This window comes from Coregonus clupeaformis, chromosome 13 (genome assembly GCF_020615455.1).
Source record: "Coregonus clupeaformis isolate EN_2021a chromosome 13, ASM2061545v1, whole genome shotgun sequence".
Taxonomy (NCBI): Eukaryota; Metazoa; Chordata; class Actinopteri; order Salmoniformes; family Salmonidae; genus Coregonus; species Coregonus clupeaformis.
This window is the reverse complement of record NC_059204.1, coordinates 5,828,068-5,844,885: the sequence shown is the minus strand read 5'-3', so window position 1 is coordinate 5,844,885 and position 16,818 is coordinate 5,828,068.

Genomic DNA, 16,818 nt, shown 5'->3' with positions numbered 1-16,818 from the left:
GTGGGGTAGGTAATGTATTCTCTCCTATATGTGGGGTAGGTAATGTATTCTCTCCTCTATGTGGAGTAGGTAATGTATTCTCTCCTCTATGTGGAGTAGGTAATGTATTCTCTCCTCTATGTGGGGTAGGTCATGTATTCTCTCCTCTATGTGGGGTAGGTAATGTATTCTCTCCTATATGTGGGGTAGGTAATGTATTCTCTCCTCTATGTGGAGTAGGTAATGATATTTCTCCTCTATGTGGAGTAGGTAATGTATTCTCTCCTCTATGTGGGGTAGGTCATGTATTCTCTCTATATGGAGTAGGTAATGTATTCTCTCCTCTATGTGGAGTAGGTGATGTATTCTCTCCTCTATGTGGGGTAGGTAATGTATTCTCTCCTATATGTGGGGTAGGTAATGTATTCTCTCCTCTATGTGGAGTAGGTAATGTATTCTCTCCTCTATGTGGAGTAGGTAATGTATTTCTCTCCTCTATGTGGGGTAGGTCATGTATTCTCTATGTGGAGTAGTTAAAGTATTCTCTCCTCTATGTGGAGTAGGTGATGTATTCTCTCCTCTATGTGGGGTAGGTAATGTATTCTCTCCTCTATGTGGGGTAGGTCATGTATTCTCTCCTCTATGTGGAGTAGGTAATGTATTCTCTCTCCTCTATGTGGGGTAGGTAATGTATTCTCTCCCATATGTGGGGTAGGTAATGTATTCTCTCCTCTATGTGGAGTAGGTAATGTATTCTCTCCTCTATGTGGAGTAGGTAATGTATTCTCTCCTCTATGTGGGGTAGGTCATGTATTCTCTCTATATGGAGTAGGTAATGTATTCTCTCCTCTATGTGGAGTAGGTAATGTATTCTCTCCTCTATGTGGGGTAGGTCATGTATTCTCTCTATGTGGAGTAGTTAAAGTATTCTCTCCTCTATGTGGAGTAGGTGATGTATTCTCTCCTCTATGTGGGGTAGGTAATGTATTCTCTCCTCTATGTGGGGTAGGTCATGTATTCTCTCCTCTATGTGGAGTAGGTAATGTATTCTCTCCTCTATGTGGGGTAGGTAATGTATTCTCTCCTATATGTGGGGTAGGTAATGTATTCTCTCCTCTATGTGGAGTAGGTAATGTATTCTCTCCTCTATGTGGAGTAGGTAATGTATTCTCTCCTCTATGTGGGGTAGGACATGTATTCTCTCTATATGGAGTAGGTAATGTATTCTCTCCTCTATGTGGAGTAGGTGATGTATTCTCTCCTCTATGTGGGGTAGGTAATGTATTCTCTCCTGTATGTGGGGTAGGTCATGTATTCACTCCTCTATGTGGAGTAGGTAATGTATTCTCTCCTCTATGTGGAGTAGGTAATGTATTCTTTCCTCTATGTGGGGTAGGTAATGTATTCTCTCCTCTATGTGGGGTAGGTAATGTATTCTCTCCTCTATGTGGGGTAGGTAATGTATTCTCTCCTCTATGTGGAGTAGGTCATGTATTCTCTCCTCTATGTGGAGTAGGTAATTTATTCTCTCCTCTATGTGGAGTAGCTAATGTATTCTCTCTTTCTATCTATGTGGAGTAGGTAATGTATTCTCTCCTCTATGTGGGGTAGGTAATGTATTCTCTCCTATATGTGGGGTAGGTAATGTATTCTCTCCTCTATGTGGAGTAGGTCATGTATTCTCTACTCTATGTGGAGTAGGTAATGTATTCTCTCCTCTATGTGGAGTAGGTAATGTATTCTCTCCTCTATGTGGGGTAGGTCATGTATTCTCTCCTCTATGTGGGGTAGGTCATGTATTCTCTCCTCTATGTGGGGTAGGTAATGTATTCTCTCCTCTATGTGGGGTAGGTAATGAATTCTCTCCTCTATGTGGAGTAGGTCATGTATTCTCTCTTTCTCTTCTCTATGTGGAGTAGGTAATGTATTCTCTCCTCTATGTGGAGTAGGTAATGTATTCTCTCCTCTATGTGGGGTAGGTAATGTATTCTCTCCTCTATGTGGAGTAGGTCATGTATTCTCTCTTTCTCTTCTCTATGTGGAGTAGGTAATGTATTCTCTCCTCTATGTGGAGTAGGTAATGTATTCTCTCCTCTATGTGGGGTAGGTCATGTATTCTCTCCTCTATGTGGGGTAGGTAATGTATTCTCTCCTCTATGTGGGGTAGGTAATGTATTCTCTCCTCTATGTGGGGTAGGTAATGTATTCTCTCCTCTATGTGGGGTAGGTAATGTATGCTCTCCTCTATGTGGGGTAAGGTAATGTATTCTCTCCTCTATGTGGGGTAGGTAATGTATTCTCTCCTCTATGTGGGGTAGGTAATGTATTCTCTCCTCTATGTGGAGTAGGTAATGAATTCTCTCCTCTATGTGGGGTAGGTAATGTATTCTATCCTCTATGTGGAGTAGGTAATGTATTCTCTTCTCTATGTGGAGTAGGTAATGTATTCTGTATACGCCAGGGTTGTGGGTTTGATTCCCACGGGGGGCCAGTATGAAAAATACCAAAAATAATGTATGCACTCACTAACTGTAAGTCGCTCTGGATAAGAGCGTCTGCTAAATGACTAAAAATGTAAAAATGTAAAAATGTAATTCGCTCCTCTATGTGGAGTAGGTCATGTATTCTATCCTCTATGTAGAGTAGGTAATGTATTCTCTCCTTTATGTTGGATAGGTCATGTATTCTCTCCTCTATGTGGAGTAGGTAATGTATTCTCTCCTCTATGTTGGGGTAGGTCATGTATTCTATCCTCTATGGAGAGTAGGTAATGTATTCTCTCCTCTATGTGGAGTAGGTAATGTATTCTCTCCTCTATGTGGAGTAGGTAATGTATTCTCTCCTCTATGTGGAGTAGGTAATGTATTCTCTCCTCTATGTGGAGTAGGTAATGTATTATATCCTCAATGTGGGGTAGGTAATGTATTCTCTCCTCTATGTGGGGTAGTTAATGTATTCTCTCCTCTATGTGGGGTAGGTAATGTATTCTCTCCTCTATGTGGGGTAGGTCATGTATTCTCTCTATGTGGAGTAGGTAATGTATTCTCTCCTCTATGTGGAGTAGGTGATGTATTCTCTCCTCTATGTGGGGTAGGTAATGTATTCTCTCCCTCTATGTAGGGTAGGTCATGTATTCTCTCATGTGGAGTAGGTGAATGTATTCTCTCCTCTATGTGGAGTAGGTGATGTATTCTCTCTTCTATGTGGGGTAGGTAATGTATTCTCTCCTCTATGTGGGGTAGGTCATGTATTCTCTCTATGTGGAGTAGGTAATGTATTCTCTCCTCTATGTGGAGTAGGTAATGTATTATCTCCTCTATGTGGGGTAGGTCATGTATTCTCTCTATGTGGAGTAGTTAAAGTATTCTCTCCTCTATGTGGAGTAGGTGATGTATTCTCTCCTCTATGTGGGGTAGGTGATGTATTCTCTCCTCTATGTGGGGTAGGTCATGTATTCTCTCCTCTATGTGGAGTAGGTAATGTATTCTCTCCTCTATGTGGGGTAGGTAATGTATTCTCTCCTATATGTGGGGTAGGTAATGTATTCTCTCCTCTATGTGGAGTAGGTAATGTATTATCTCCTCTATGTGGAGTAGGTAATGTATTCTCTCCTCTATGTGGGGTAGGTCATGTATTCTCTCTATATGGAGTAGGTAATGTATTCTCTCCTCTATGTGGAGTAGGTGATGTATTCTCTCCTCTATGTGGGGTAGGTAATGTATTCTCTCCTGTATGTGGGGTAGGTCATGTATTCACTCCTCTATGTGTCACGGTTTACTAAGCCAGAACCCAGAAGCAGACCAGGACAAGGTACGTTGAGACAAAGGTGAGTGTTTATTTAACAGATTCCCGAGTGAGGCTGAATAATCCAGGGAACAGAGCGGGTGGCGTGGATGGGTTGTTGAGGGTGCAGTGGTTGGTCCGGTAATGGCTCGGCAGCCGCGGACCATCAGGCAGAGGTGGGGGAGAAGGTTCCGGGTGAGAGACTGCAGATAGAAACAAACGGAGGTGGGTACACGGCAAGCCAACAAGGTGCAAAACAACAAAACTAACACTAGTAGCTTAGAGGCTGATACGCTGACAAACATACTGTTCATGGCTACCGATCCGGCAGGAACTGGATGTTAGGCCAGAGCCTAAGAAGGGTGATGATCAGGACCAGGTGTGCAGATTGCTGATGGGATGCAGGTGCGGAAATCAAGAGCGCTCCCCGGAGCGTTCCCGAACCCTCGGGGAAACTGGAGATCACGAACAGAAACACTAGTCACCAGACAGGACCCGACTCAGACTGCCGGGATCGTTACAGTACCCCCCTCCGACCAACGCCACCGGGCGGACTCCCCGGAGCGCCAGGATGGAGGCGGTAGAAGTCACTGATGAGGTCAGCATCTAGGACCTGTCGCCGCGGAATCCAACTCCTCTCTTCAGGGCCATACCCCTCCCAGTCCACGAGATACTGGAAACCCCGGCCCCGCCCGTCTGGAATCCATGATGCGACGCACCGTGTAGGCAGGACCACCTCCGATCATCCGAGGAGGAGGAGGAGGGAGGCGGAGGAGGCAACAGAGGACTGAGGAAGACAGGCTTGAGGCAGGAGACAGAAAGGTGGGATGGACTCTGAGCGTCCTCGGTAGTTTGAGTCGAACTGCCACTGGATTGATCACCTTCTCCACCACAAACGGACCAATGAACTTCGGTAACAACTTCCTAGACTCAGTCCGTAACGGAAGATCCCGTGTGGCCAACCAAACCCTATCTCCGATGGTATAGGTGGGAGGCGGGGATCCGGCGACGATTCGCCTGGAACTGATACCGGTCCGAAACTCTAAGGAGTGCCTTTCTGGCCCGATGCCAGGTCCGGTGGCAACGACTGAATATGGGCCTGAACAGAAGGCACTGAGAGCTCCTTCTCCTGAGAAGGGAACAGGGGAGGTTGGTAGCCATACAGGCACTGGAAGGGAGACATCCCAGTGGCAGATGTAGGGAGAGTATTGTGGGCATACTCAACCCAAGGCAACTGAGAGACCCAGGAGGTGGGGTTGGAAGAGACCAGACAGCGTAGCGTGGATTCCATCTTCTGGTTGGCTCTCTCCGCCTGACCATTGGATTGGGGGTGAAAACCAGATGTAAGACTGACTGTAGCTCCAATGGCCAAACAGAAGGACCTCCAGACAGCAGAGGTAAACTGAGGGCCACGGTCGGAAACGATATCACTGGGCAACCCGTGGACCCTGAAAACCTCCCCTAACCAGGATCTCGGACGTCTCCGAGGCAGAGGAAGCTTGGCAATTGGCACAAAGTGGGCGAACTTGCTGAATCTGTCCACGATAGTCAGAACGACCGTGTTCCCTCAGAAGCGGGCAACCCAGTGACGAAGTCCAGGGCCAGATGCGACCATGGTCGCGGGGAATAGGAAGGGGTGAAGTAGTCCAGAGCTGGGCCGATTGGTACTCTTATTCTGCGCACACACTGGACAGGCAGCAACAAAACCCCGAGTATCCTCGGCCATGGCGAGGCCACCAAAAACGTCTGCGAAGAAACGCCATTGTCCGAGCCACGCCAGGGTGACAAGCCATCTTGCTGGCGTGGGACCATTTGAGGACAGCAGGACGAACCGACTCAGGCACAAACAACCGACCGGGTGGACCGTTACGGGACCGGGCTGAGTCCGAAGGGCCGCCAGCACCTCCTCCTCAATCTTCCACATAACTGCTCCCACGACGCAGTTCCGGGGGAGAATTGTCTCGGTCTTGGACCCACTCTCCTCCGTCTTGGAGAACATCCGGGACAAGGCGTCCGCCTTGCCGTTCTTAGATCCAGGTCGGAACGTCAGGGAAAACTTGAATCGTCCGAAAAACAACGCCCACCTGGCCTGCGGGAGTTGAGAGCGTTTAGCCGATTGCACGTAAGCAAGATTCTTGTGGTCAGTCCAGACAGTAAACGGTTGCTCCGCCCCTCCAACCAGTGGCGCCACTCCTCCAAGGCAAGTTTCACCGCGAGAAGCTCCCGGTTACCCACATCATAATTCCTCTCCGCAGGCGAAGGCGACGAGTAGTAGGCGCAGGGATGGAGTTTACTGTCCGTGGAGCATCGGCTGCGACAGGATGGCGCCAACTCCCACATCAGACGCGTCCACTTCAACGCAAACTGACGGGCCGTGTCCGGTTGAGAGAGAATCGGTGCGTTGGTGAATCGCCTCTTCAAATCCAGAAACGCTCGATCCGCCTCCGGATTCCACTTGAAGGTCCTGATACTGGAAGTCAAGGCAGTTAACGGAGCGGCCACACGGCTGTAATCCCGGATGAATCTGCGGTAGAAATTCGCAAACCCCAAAAATCTCTGGAGCTGCAATCTCGTACCGGGCTGGGTCCATTCCAGAACCGCTCTAACCTTCTCCTGGTCCATCCTAATCTCTCCCCTGGAGATGATGTACCCGAGAAAGGATGTCGTGTGGGCGTGAAACTCGCACTTCTCGGCCCTTCACCGAACAGGCGATTCTCCAACAATCGCTGCAGAACCTGCCGGACATGCTGGACGTGGTCGGAAGGTTCCTTCGAGAAGATCAGAATGTCATCCAGGTAAACAAACACAAAGAGACCGATCATATCTCTCAGGACGTCGTTCACCATACTCTGGAATACCGCTGGAGCATTGGTCAGTCCAAACGGCATCACCTGATACTCGAAGTGACCCATCGGTGTATTGAAACCCGTCAACCACTCGTCCCCCTCTCTGATCCGGACCATGTGATACGCATTGCGTAGGTCTAGCTTGGTGAATACCGTAGCACCCTGTAAGGAGTCGAAGGCAGAACTCATCAATGGCAGGGGATACTTGTTCTTGACCGTGATGTCATTCAACCCCCGATAATCAATACATGGTCGAAGAGAGCCATCCTTCTTACCCACAAAGAAGAATCCTGCCCCCCAGGGGTGATGACGAGGACGAACGAGACCAGCCGCTGGGGACTCCTTGATGTAGGTCTCCAACGCCTCACGTTCAGGTCGGGGAGATACTGTATAACCTTCCCTTGGGGTAGACAGCTCCCGGGCACAGGTTGATGGCACAATCATATGGTCGGTGGGGAGGGAGTGACAGAGCCTTCTGCTTACTGAAAACCTCCCCCAAATCGTGATATGTCTCGGGAACCAGGGACAAATCTGGGGGTTTAGCCTCAATCACCTGACTGGGAACCGAATGGGGGGCAGGCAGTCTTGAGACAGTTAGCATGACAATCAAGGCTCCAACTCGTACCTTGCCCGTCACCCAATCGAACGTGGGATTGTGTTCCTTCAGCCAGGGTATCCAAGGACCAGAGGAACATGGGAAGACGGCAGAATGAAGAATGAAATCATCTCAGAATGATTCCCCGACAACCGCATCTTAACCGGTTCAGTCCTCATCGTGATACGTGCCAGACTACTGCCGTTCAGAGTGGTCACTTCAATGGCTTCCGGCAATTGCTCCTTGGAAAGCCCCAGCTGTTCCACCAACTTCGGCATCAAGAAAGCTTCCATCGGCACCTGAATCGATAAAGCGTTAATCGCTAAGCTTTGATTCCTGTTCACAAGGGTAGCCGGGAAACGGGGTCTGACAGAGGTACTGAGAGGTTGAAACTGGCTCGCCAAAAGTCCTCCCAACTTTAGCGAGCCGGGCAGTTTGACGACCGCCGGGAACAAGTGGAGATGTAATGTCCCGAGCGACCACAGTAGAGGCAGCAGTTGGTCTTACGTCTATGTTGACGCTCCTCCTTGGTTAACCCGTGCCGCCCCACTTGCATGGGTTCAGAATCGGGAGAGAGGTCCTCTCCACTAATCCCTTGTGGTGGCGAATGATCGACGTGTTCTGGTCCACCACCCGACCCGACTGGGAACTGAGAAGCTGATCGATTGGACCGGACCCCATTGCTTCTCCCTCCTTCGCTCTCGGACTCGATTATCCACCCGAATAGACAAGGCTACCAAGCTATCCAGGTCACTAGGCTCCGGATAGGAGATCAACTCATCCTTGAGCTGCTCCGACAGACCCTGGTAAAAGGCCGCTTGCAGAGACTCTCGTTCCACCCACTCTCCACAGCCAACGTCTTGAACTCGATCACGAAGTCGGCCACGCTGCGATTCCCTTGGTGAAGTGAAAACAGGCGCCTAGCTGCGTCCCTCCCTCGGACGGAATGGTCGAAGAGCTTCCTCATCTCGGCCGTGAACCCCTGGTATGAAGCCATGCAGGGATCCTGTCGTTCCCAAACGGCTGAAGCCCACTCCAGCGCTCGACCACGCAGCAACTCAATCACAAAGGCTATCCTAGCCTTGTCTGTGGCATAAGAGTAGGGCTGTAGATCGAACACTAATCCACACTGCATAAGGAAGGAACGGCATCTTCCCAGCTCCCCCTCATATTTATCCGGCGTGGAACCTTGGGCTCACGGAGGGACACAACTTCAGAAGCGGCAGGCGAGATGGGTGAAACCGGTAGTGGATCCTCCACCGGACACTTGCGTTGGTTCTGGACCTCCGTCAGACCGGTAGAAAGGTTCCGAACTGACAACGCGATCTCCTGTAGTACCGTGCTATGATGGCCCAACATCTTCTCCTGCTGGGTAATGGCATGGCGAACAGAGTCCAGGTCCGCTGGGTTCATTACTGGCCGGATCGTTCTGTCACGGTTTACTAAGCCAGAACCCAGAAGCAGACCAGGACAAGGTACGTTGAGACAAAGGTGAGTGTTTATTTAACAGATTCCCGAGTGAGGCTGAATAATCCAGGGAACAGAGCGGGTGGCGTGGATGGGTTGTTGAGGGTGCAGTGGTTGGTCCGGTAATGGCTCGGCAGCCGCCGACCATCAGGCAGAGGTGGGGAGAAGGTTCCGGGTGAGAGACTGCAGATAGAAACAAACGGAGGTGTACACGGCAAGCCAACAAGGTGCAAAACAACAAAACTAACACTAGTAGCTTAGAGGCTGATACGCTGACAAACATACTGTTCATGGCTAACGATCCGGCAGGAACTGGATGTTAGGCCAGAGCCTAAGAAGGGTGATGATCAGGACCAGGTGTGCAGATTGCTGATGGGATGCAGGTGCGGAAATCAAGAGCGCTCCCCGGAGCGTTCCCGAACCCTCGGGAAACTGGAGATCACGAACAGAAACACTAGTCACCAGACAGGACCCGACTCAGACTGCCGGGATCGTTACACTATGTGGAGTAGGTAATGTATTTTCTCCTCTATGTGGAGTAGGTAATGTATTCTTTCCTCTATGTGGGGTAGTTAATGTATTTTCTCCTCTATGTGGGGTAGGTAATGTATTCTCTCCTCTATGTGGGGTAGGTAATGTATTCTCTCCTCTATGTGGAGTAGGTCATGTATTCTCTCCTCTATGTGGAGTAGGTAATGTATTCTCTCCTCTATGTGGAGTAGCTAATGTATTCTCTCTTTCTATCTATGTGGAGTAGGTAATGTATTCTCTCCTCTATGTGGGGTAGGTAATGTATTCTCTCCTATATGTGGGGTAGGTAATGTATTCTCTCCTCTATGTGGAGTAGGTCATGTATTCTCTACTCTATGTGGAGTAGGTAATGTATTCTCTCCTCTATGTGGAGTAGGTAATGTATTCTCTCCTCTATGTGGGGTAGGTCATGTATTCTCTCCTCTATGTGGGGTAGGTAATGTATTCTCTCCTCTATGTGGGGTAGGTAATGTATTCTCTCCTCTATGTGGGGTAGTTAATGTATTCTCTCCTCTATGTGGGGTAGGTCATGTATTCTCTCCTCTATGTGGGGTAGGTAATGTATTATCTCCTCTATGTGGAGTAGGTCATGTATTCTCTCTTTCTCTTCTCTATGTGGAGTAGGTAATGTATTCTCTCCTCTATGTGGAGTAGGTAATGTATTCTCTCCTCTATGTGGGGTAGGTAATGTATTCTCTCCTCTATGTGGAGTAGGTCATGTATTCTCTCCTCTATGTGGAGTAGGTTATGTATTCTCTCTTTCTCTTCTCTATGTGGGGTAGGTAATGTATTCTCTCCTCTATGTGGGGTAGGTAATGTATTCTCTCCTCTATGTGGGGTAGGTAATGTATTCTCTCCTCTATGTGGAGTAGGTCATGTATTCTCTCTTTCTCTTCTCTATGTGGAGTAGGTAATGTATTCTCTCCTCTATGTGGAGTAGGTAATGTATTCTCTCCTCTATGTGGGGTAGGTCATGTATTCTCTCCTCTATGTGGGGTAGGTCATGTATTCTCTCCTCTATGTGGGGTAGGTAATGTATTCTCTCCTCTATGTGGGGTAGGTCATGTATACTCTCCTCTATGTGGGGTAGGTAATGTATTCTCTCCTCTATGTGGAGTAGGTCATGTATTCTCTCTGTGCCTCAGCCTTTAGGGACACATTGTCCCTGTGTGGGTTTTCATTCAGGTCTGTTCTTTTCTCTCCATTTCCACATCACTCCTCCTCCCTCCACTCTGTTCAATTCATCTTACGCTTTCCATTTCTTACCTCTCCTCCAGTATCTCTCTTCCTCAGTCGCTCCGTCCCACTCTCTAACCTCTCGTTCTTTCTCTGTCACCCCCATTTACATTCCTTAACTTCTCCCACATAACTTTTTCTTCATCTTCTGTTCCCTTCTCTCTAATCTGTCCATCCTCCTCCTCTTCCTCATATTATTGTGTGTTGATCTGCTTCCCCTCATCTCTCTTTTAACTCTCTCAGAGTATTTCAGCACTGTTTTATTTATTTAATAGATCTCATATAGCTGTCTTTAATTCAAAGTTTCACCCTGCTTTCCAAAAATCACATTTCCACTGCTCTCTTTGTTGTGAGGATTCTCTAAATATGCTAATCTGTTAGGGTAGAAAGTATTACGTCTCTAACTAGTGGTGTTTTAACCTTTATCTTAGAATGTAATTAATTATTCCATTATTCACATGGGTGTCCCCCCCCCCCCCTATGTACTGTATGTCACACCTTGTTGATCAGTCCTTGTGTGTGTGTGTGTGTGTGTGTGTGTGTGTGTGTGTGTCACGTTGCGAGTGTTTAATAGTTTTGCTTCCGTCCCTCTCCTTGCCCCAATCTGGCGTGAACCAGGGACCCTCTGAACACATCGACAACAGTCACCCGGGAAGCATAGTTACCCTGTCGCTCCACAAAAGCTGCAGCTCCTTTCAGAGCGAGGGGAAACAACTACCTCTAGGTCTCGGAACAGGCAGCGTCACCAGTTGAATGCTGCTAGTGCGCCGCTAACTAGCTGGTCATTTCACATCGGCTACGTAAGGACAACCTCCCACTCCACTGTCACGTCTGTCGCTGCCCACATCCCGTTACCCGACCACATTAAAGTCCAGCTATTTAATGACCTGAATCGCAGACTGAGTCAGAACTGAACAGGTTGGTCTAAAGGAGTGGGTTTGTTCTCCTGGTTAAAGAGTGCAGCAGTAAGCCTATATGGGTTTTACTCCTGAGGACATTGGATCTTATTGATGTGAAACTAGTAATGTCCTCTTACACGCTGCTGTAGCTTCGCAATAACAAAGGCTGTATCTGAAATGGCTTCTTCTTCCCTATAAAGGAGAAACTGTGGACAGTCAGGGCTGGATAAGCTCAGCAATTCTACAGGTTTCAACACGCCAGCTACTAGCTCAACTCAGGTATCGAGAGGGGATCGAGTCCCTTAGAGGATGTGTGGTCCGATAATGACACTGGATTAATAACGTGTGTGTGTGTGTGTGTGTGTGTGTGTGTTTGTGGATTACCTGTCTCCGTCAGGGAAGCGCTGTTATAAATCCACTCCATCTGTTCTTCATCCTCTGACGTCTTAACTGTGTCCCCTCTGAGAGCGCAAGATCGAATAAATCGGCGTGCGTCTTCATTCGCAGCGTTGTGAGGTGATGTGTATCCGTGTTGCAGAGATCAGCCCAACAGGGGACCGTGGCCGAGCTGGCGCAGGCCCCAGCACTTTGGATTCGGTTTAATAACCAATTACACAAAAGCGTTGGAAAAGAGGGACAAAGTACTTGTTGTTCAGACTGATTCGCCTCAGGATTCGTTTGACAGGATTTGAATGTATTCATCCTCCTTAGGGCCTGGAGTTTTTATAGGAGTTTTACTTTTTTAAAATCTGGTCCCATCATAGCCCATATATAACTGTTTTTTATTTACAGCTGATGTATTGCTATATCATACCCAGAGTTGTACCTGGTTAGGTTAGCCTCCCACCTCTCTGAGACCCCGTGGTGCCACCTCTGAAGCCACCACAAAATGTTACAAATGAAAAAACATAAATACAGTATTTGAATGATCCCATTATCTCAAAAGTTTAACTTACGTAGTTTGACTTTGTAAGTATCTCAAAATGTTGACATATATACTGTATGTCAGTGAATTGGAGATATTTGTTTATGGTGGCGGGAATGTGATCCCCATCGTTTTCCGTGGCTCAGTGCAGCCAGCAGGTGACAGCTGCTGAGACAATTTTAGAATGTAACAGGGCTGTTGCTGCAATTTCAGGTAAAACCTCCAACAAAACAAGTGTTGAGCTCAACGAGACAATTATGTTCACTGCCCTGCTCGGAGGGGGGCAAGTGTCTCCAGATACAATTCTGCCCTGCTCGGAGATGGGCAAGTGTCTCCAGATACAATTCTGCCCTGCTCGGAGATGGGCAAGTGTCTCCAGATACAATTCTGCCCTGCTCGGAAGGGGGGCAAGTGTCTCCAGATACAATTCTGCCCTGCTCAGAGGGGGGCAAGTGTCTCCAGATACAATTCTGCCCTGCTCGGAGGATGGCAAGTGTCTCCAGATACAATTCTGCCCTGATTGGAAGGGGGGCAAGTGTCCCCAGATACAATTCTGCCCTGCTCGGAGGGGGGCAAGTGTCTCCAGATACAATTCTGCCCTGCTCGGAGATGGGCAAGTGTCTCCAGATACAATTCTGCCCTGCGCGGAGAGGGGCAAGTGTCTCCAAATACAATTCTGCCCTGCTCGGAAGGAGGGCACGTGTCCCCGGGATACAATTCTGCCCTGCTCGGAGGGGGCAAGTGTCTCCAGACACAATTCTTCCCTGCTCGGAGGGGGGCAAGTGTCTCCAGATACAATTCTGCTCTGCTCGGAGATGGGCAAGTGTCTCCAGATACAATTCTGCCCTGCTCGGAGGGGGCAAGTGTCTCCAGATACAATTCTGCCCTGCTCGGAGGGGGCAAGTGTCTCCAGATATAATTCTGCCCTGCTCGGAGGGGGGCAAGTGTCTCCAGATACAATTCTGCCCTGCTCGGAGGGGGCAAGTGTGAGTGTTGTGTGCGACCTCAGGAGGTAGCTCTCCAGACATGATATGTTTACACAACAGTATTGTGCCTGGAGAAGCGATATCTCTCGAGAACCAATCGAAAAATGTCCCTTTGCTATCGTCAATGTGAAGAAGACAGCCGTAGTGTGTCTGACTCCCTCTATTCTATCAACCTCCAGCCAGCATCAGAGAGAGAGAGAGAGAGAGAGAGAGAGAGAGAGAGAGAGAGAGAGAGAGAGAGAGAGAGAGATATAGAGAGAGAGAGAGAGAGAGAGAGAGAGAGAGAGAGAGAGAGAGAGAGAGAGAGAGAGAGAGAGAGAGAGAGAGAGAGAGAGAGAGAGAGAGAGAGAGAGAGAGAGAGAGAGAGAGAGAGAGAGAGAGAGAGAGAGAGAGAGAGAGAGAGAGAGAGAGAGAGACAGAGACAGAGACAGAGACAGAGACAGAGACAGAGACAGAGACAGAGACAGAGACAGAGACAGAGACAGAGACAGAGAGAGGTACTCTGTAGTCTGTCGATGCTCATTGATATGCTGCTTTTCTGTATAAATGATTTGGGGATCTTCAGTATGTAGGCCTTTTTGAAGGGTTTACTGAAGCTTAATGAAGGGGTTATGAAGGCTTCATTAGGTCTTCTTTAGATAAACTTTGTTTGCTCTGGACCGGTTTAGAGTACTTGTTATTTCCCTACCTGTATCCCCGCCCCCATTTGTATTGAAAACAACCCCCACTGTGCTTATTTACTAAAAATGTAAAAGTAATTATCTAGTGCTATCCCCTTTGCTGCACTCAAAAGCACTACAGCAACACAGAGTGGTTTCTCTCTGTGCTGAAACTTGACTTTTTATGACTTTTATGTTTTTACGTTTTATATCTCATTAAAACCCAAGGCGGTGGTTCCTTTCAACCCTGGCCTCTAGCGGTTGTTAAAATGGAATGTTGGGGATAATTACACAAATAGCTGCTTTATTAGAGTGGACCTGAGCAGCTTGGCGAGGGCTGAGCGTTGGACAATCAGGATGAGGATTCTAAATTCTGACCGGTAAATTTCACCTGTCATGTTAAGTGGTCTGAGGACGGCCAGGGGATAGTCATTCATATTCTGAGTATACACTACCAGGCCAATAGAGATAACCCTTATTATAGCGTTAACTCTGAAGTCAAACGTCTGTGTAAGTAACTCTAACTTCCACTTCAGGCCTATTCTCTTATTGACAGCAATGTATGATTGATGTTAAAGCGAGTGACACACTTTATGGAAGTTACACTCTCACCCATCTACACACAATACCCTATAATGACAAAGTGAAAACGTGTTCAGAAATTTTAGCAAATGTATTGAAAATTAAATACAACAATATCTCATTTACATAAGTATTCTCTCCCTCCTCTCCATTCTCTCCCTCTGCTTCCTCCTCTCCCTCTGCTTCATCCTCTCCCTCTGCTTCCTCCTCTCCCTCTGCTTCCTCCTCTCCCTCTGCTTCCTCCTCTCTCTCTGCTTCCTCCCTCTCCCTCTGCTTCCTCCTCTCTCTCTGCTTCCTCTCTCCCTCTGCTTCCTCCTCTCCCTCTGCTTCCTCCTCTCCCTCTGCTTCCTCCCCTCCCTCTGCTTCCTCCTCTCCCTCTGCTTCCTCGCTTCCTCTCTCCCTCTGCTTCCTCCTCTCTCTCTGCTTCCTCCTCTCTCTCTGCTTCCTCTCTCCCTCTGCTTCCTCCTCTGACTCCTCTTCATTCTCCTCTTCCTCTCTCCCTCCACTCTCCTCTCACTCCGCTTCACTCTCCTCTTCCTCTCTTCCTCCACTCTCCTCTCACTCCTCTTCACTCTCCTCTTCCTCTCACCCTCCACTCTCCTCTCACTTCTCTTCACTCTCCTCTTCCTCTCTCCCTCCACTCTCCTCTCACTCCGCTTCACTCTCCTCTTCCTCTCTTCCTCCACTCTCCTCTCACTCCTCTTCACTCCTCTTCCTCTCTTCCTCCACTCTCCTCTCACTCCTCTTCACTCTCCTCTTCCTCCCTCCCTCTACTCTCCTCTCACTCCTCTTCACTCTCCTCTTCCTCTCTTCCTCCACTCTCCTCTCTCTCCTTATCTCTATCCCTCCTATCATCTCTAACTCCTCCACTTTCAATCAATCCAAATTATTTTATGATGCCCTTAGAGACCAGATTGATGAAGCCCTTAGAGACCAGATTGATGAAGCCCCGAGAGACCAGATTGATGAAGCCCCGAGAGACCAGATTGATGAAGCCCCGAGAGACCAGATTGATGAAGTCCTTAGAGACCAGATTGATGAAGCCCTTAGAGGCCAGATTGTTTCTCAGTTCATGGTGTGCATATGTATGTCAGACTGATGGATAATCAGACATGATAGAGTACACAAAAATGGTACATTGTCAAAGTATGGGGCATAATGGTTTACAGATTCAACACATCATCAACTGTTATTTATTTATTTAGGAAGTTTAAAGTAAAAGATTACAAAGATGACGCTGTGCAATTTAGCCAAACAGGTTTAGAATAATTCTTCATCTATTTCGATGGGCGTAGTTAGCTGGCGATGATGATGGTGATGGCGTCGCGAGTGAAGCACAATGTTGCCTCCAACTCTTGTTTTCTTTCTTGCCTGACAGACTAACTACAGAGTTCGCCAATATTAGCCGAATAGTTACGAAGCTGGGACAGTTTCCAAATGAATTGCGTCGGTAGAAACAGGACAAAACAAGCAACTTGTTAGCTGGCTACGTAAACAAAAAAATCACTGCAACTCAATATCATATGAGCTCCCACTGCGCGGGCGTCTACTCGAACACGACAGCTAAGCTGTCAAATAATAGGAAAATGAGGCAATGTATATATGAACATCTGTACCTAGCAAACATGACAAACCATTACCTAAACCCAACAGATAAACACAAATTAATCTAATCTTCATTTCGGTGGCTAGTTAGCTGGTTGTCTGTATGGTTAGCTAGTGAAAGTGACAGCTAAGGTCCAAATTTACCGCCACACACAACTTGTCTTGCCTGTAAGACTAGCTAGCTAGCTAGCTACACCAAGCATCTTGGGCCGTTTCCATATGAATTACATAGGTAGAAACAAGACAAAACAACCAATTCGTTTGCTGACTATATACTGCTAAACACTGCAACTATTTTCATGAGACAAAGAGCAATCATTTGAGCTCCTACTCCACCGCTGATGTGCTTGCCGCCTGTACCAACCAAGTGATCATGACAGGATGTGCTAATGTGAGTGCTATTCCCCAAGTTTCACAGCATCAAACATCACCAACACCAAACATGTACGGAGCACTCTAAAAAGTATTCAGATCCCTTTACTTTTTCCACATTTTGTTACTTTACAGCCTTATTCTAAAATGGATTAAATTAAAAAAGAATCTACACACAATACCCCATTAAGGCAAAGAGAAAACAGCTTTTTAGAAATGTGTGCAAATTTACTTTAAAAAAAAAACGTACTTACATAAGTATTCAGACCCTTTGCTATGAGACTCGAAATTGAGCTCAGGTGCATCCTGTTTCCATTGATCATCCTTGAGATGTTTCTACAACTTGATTGGAG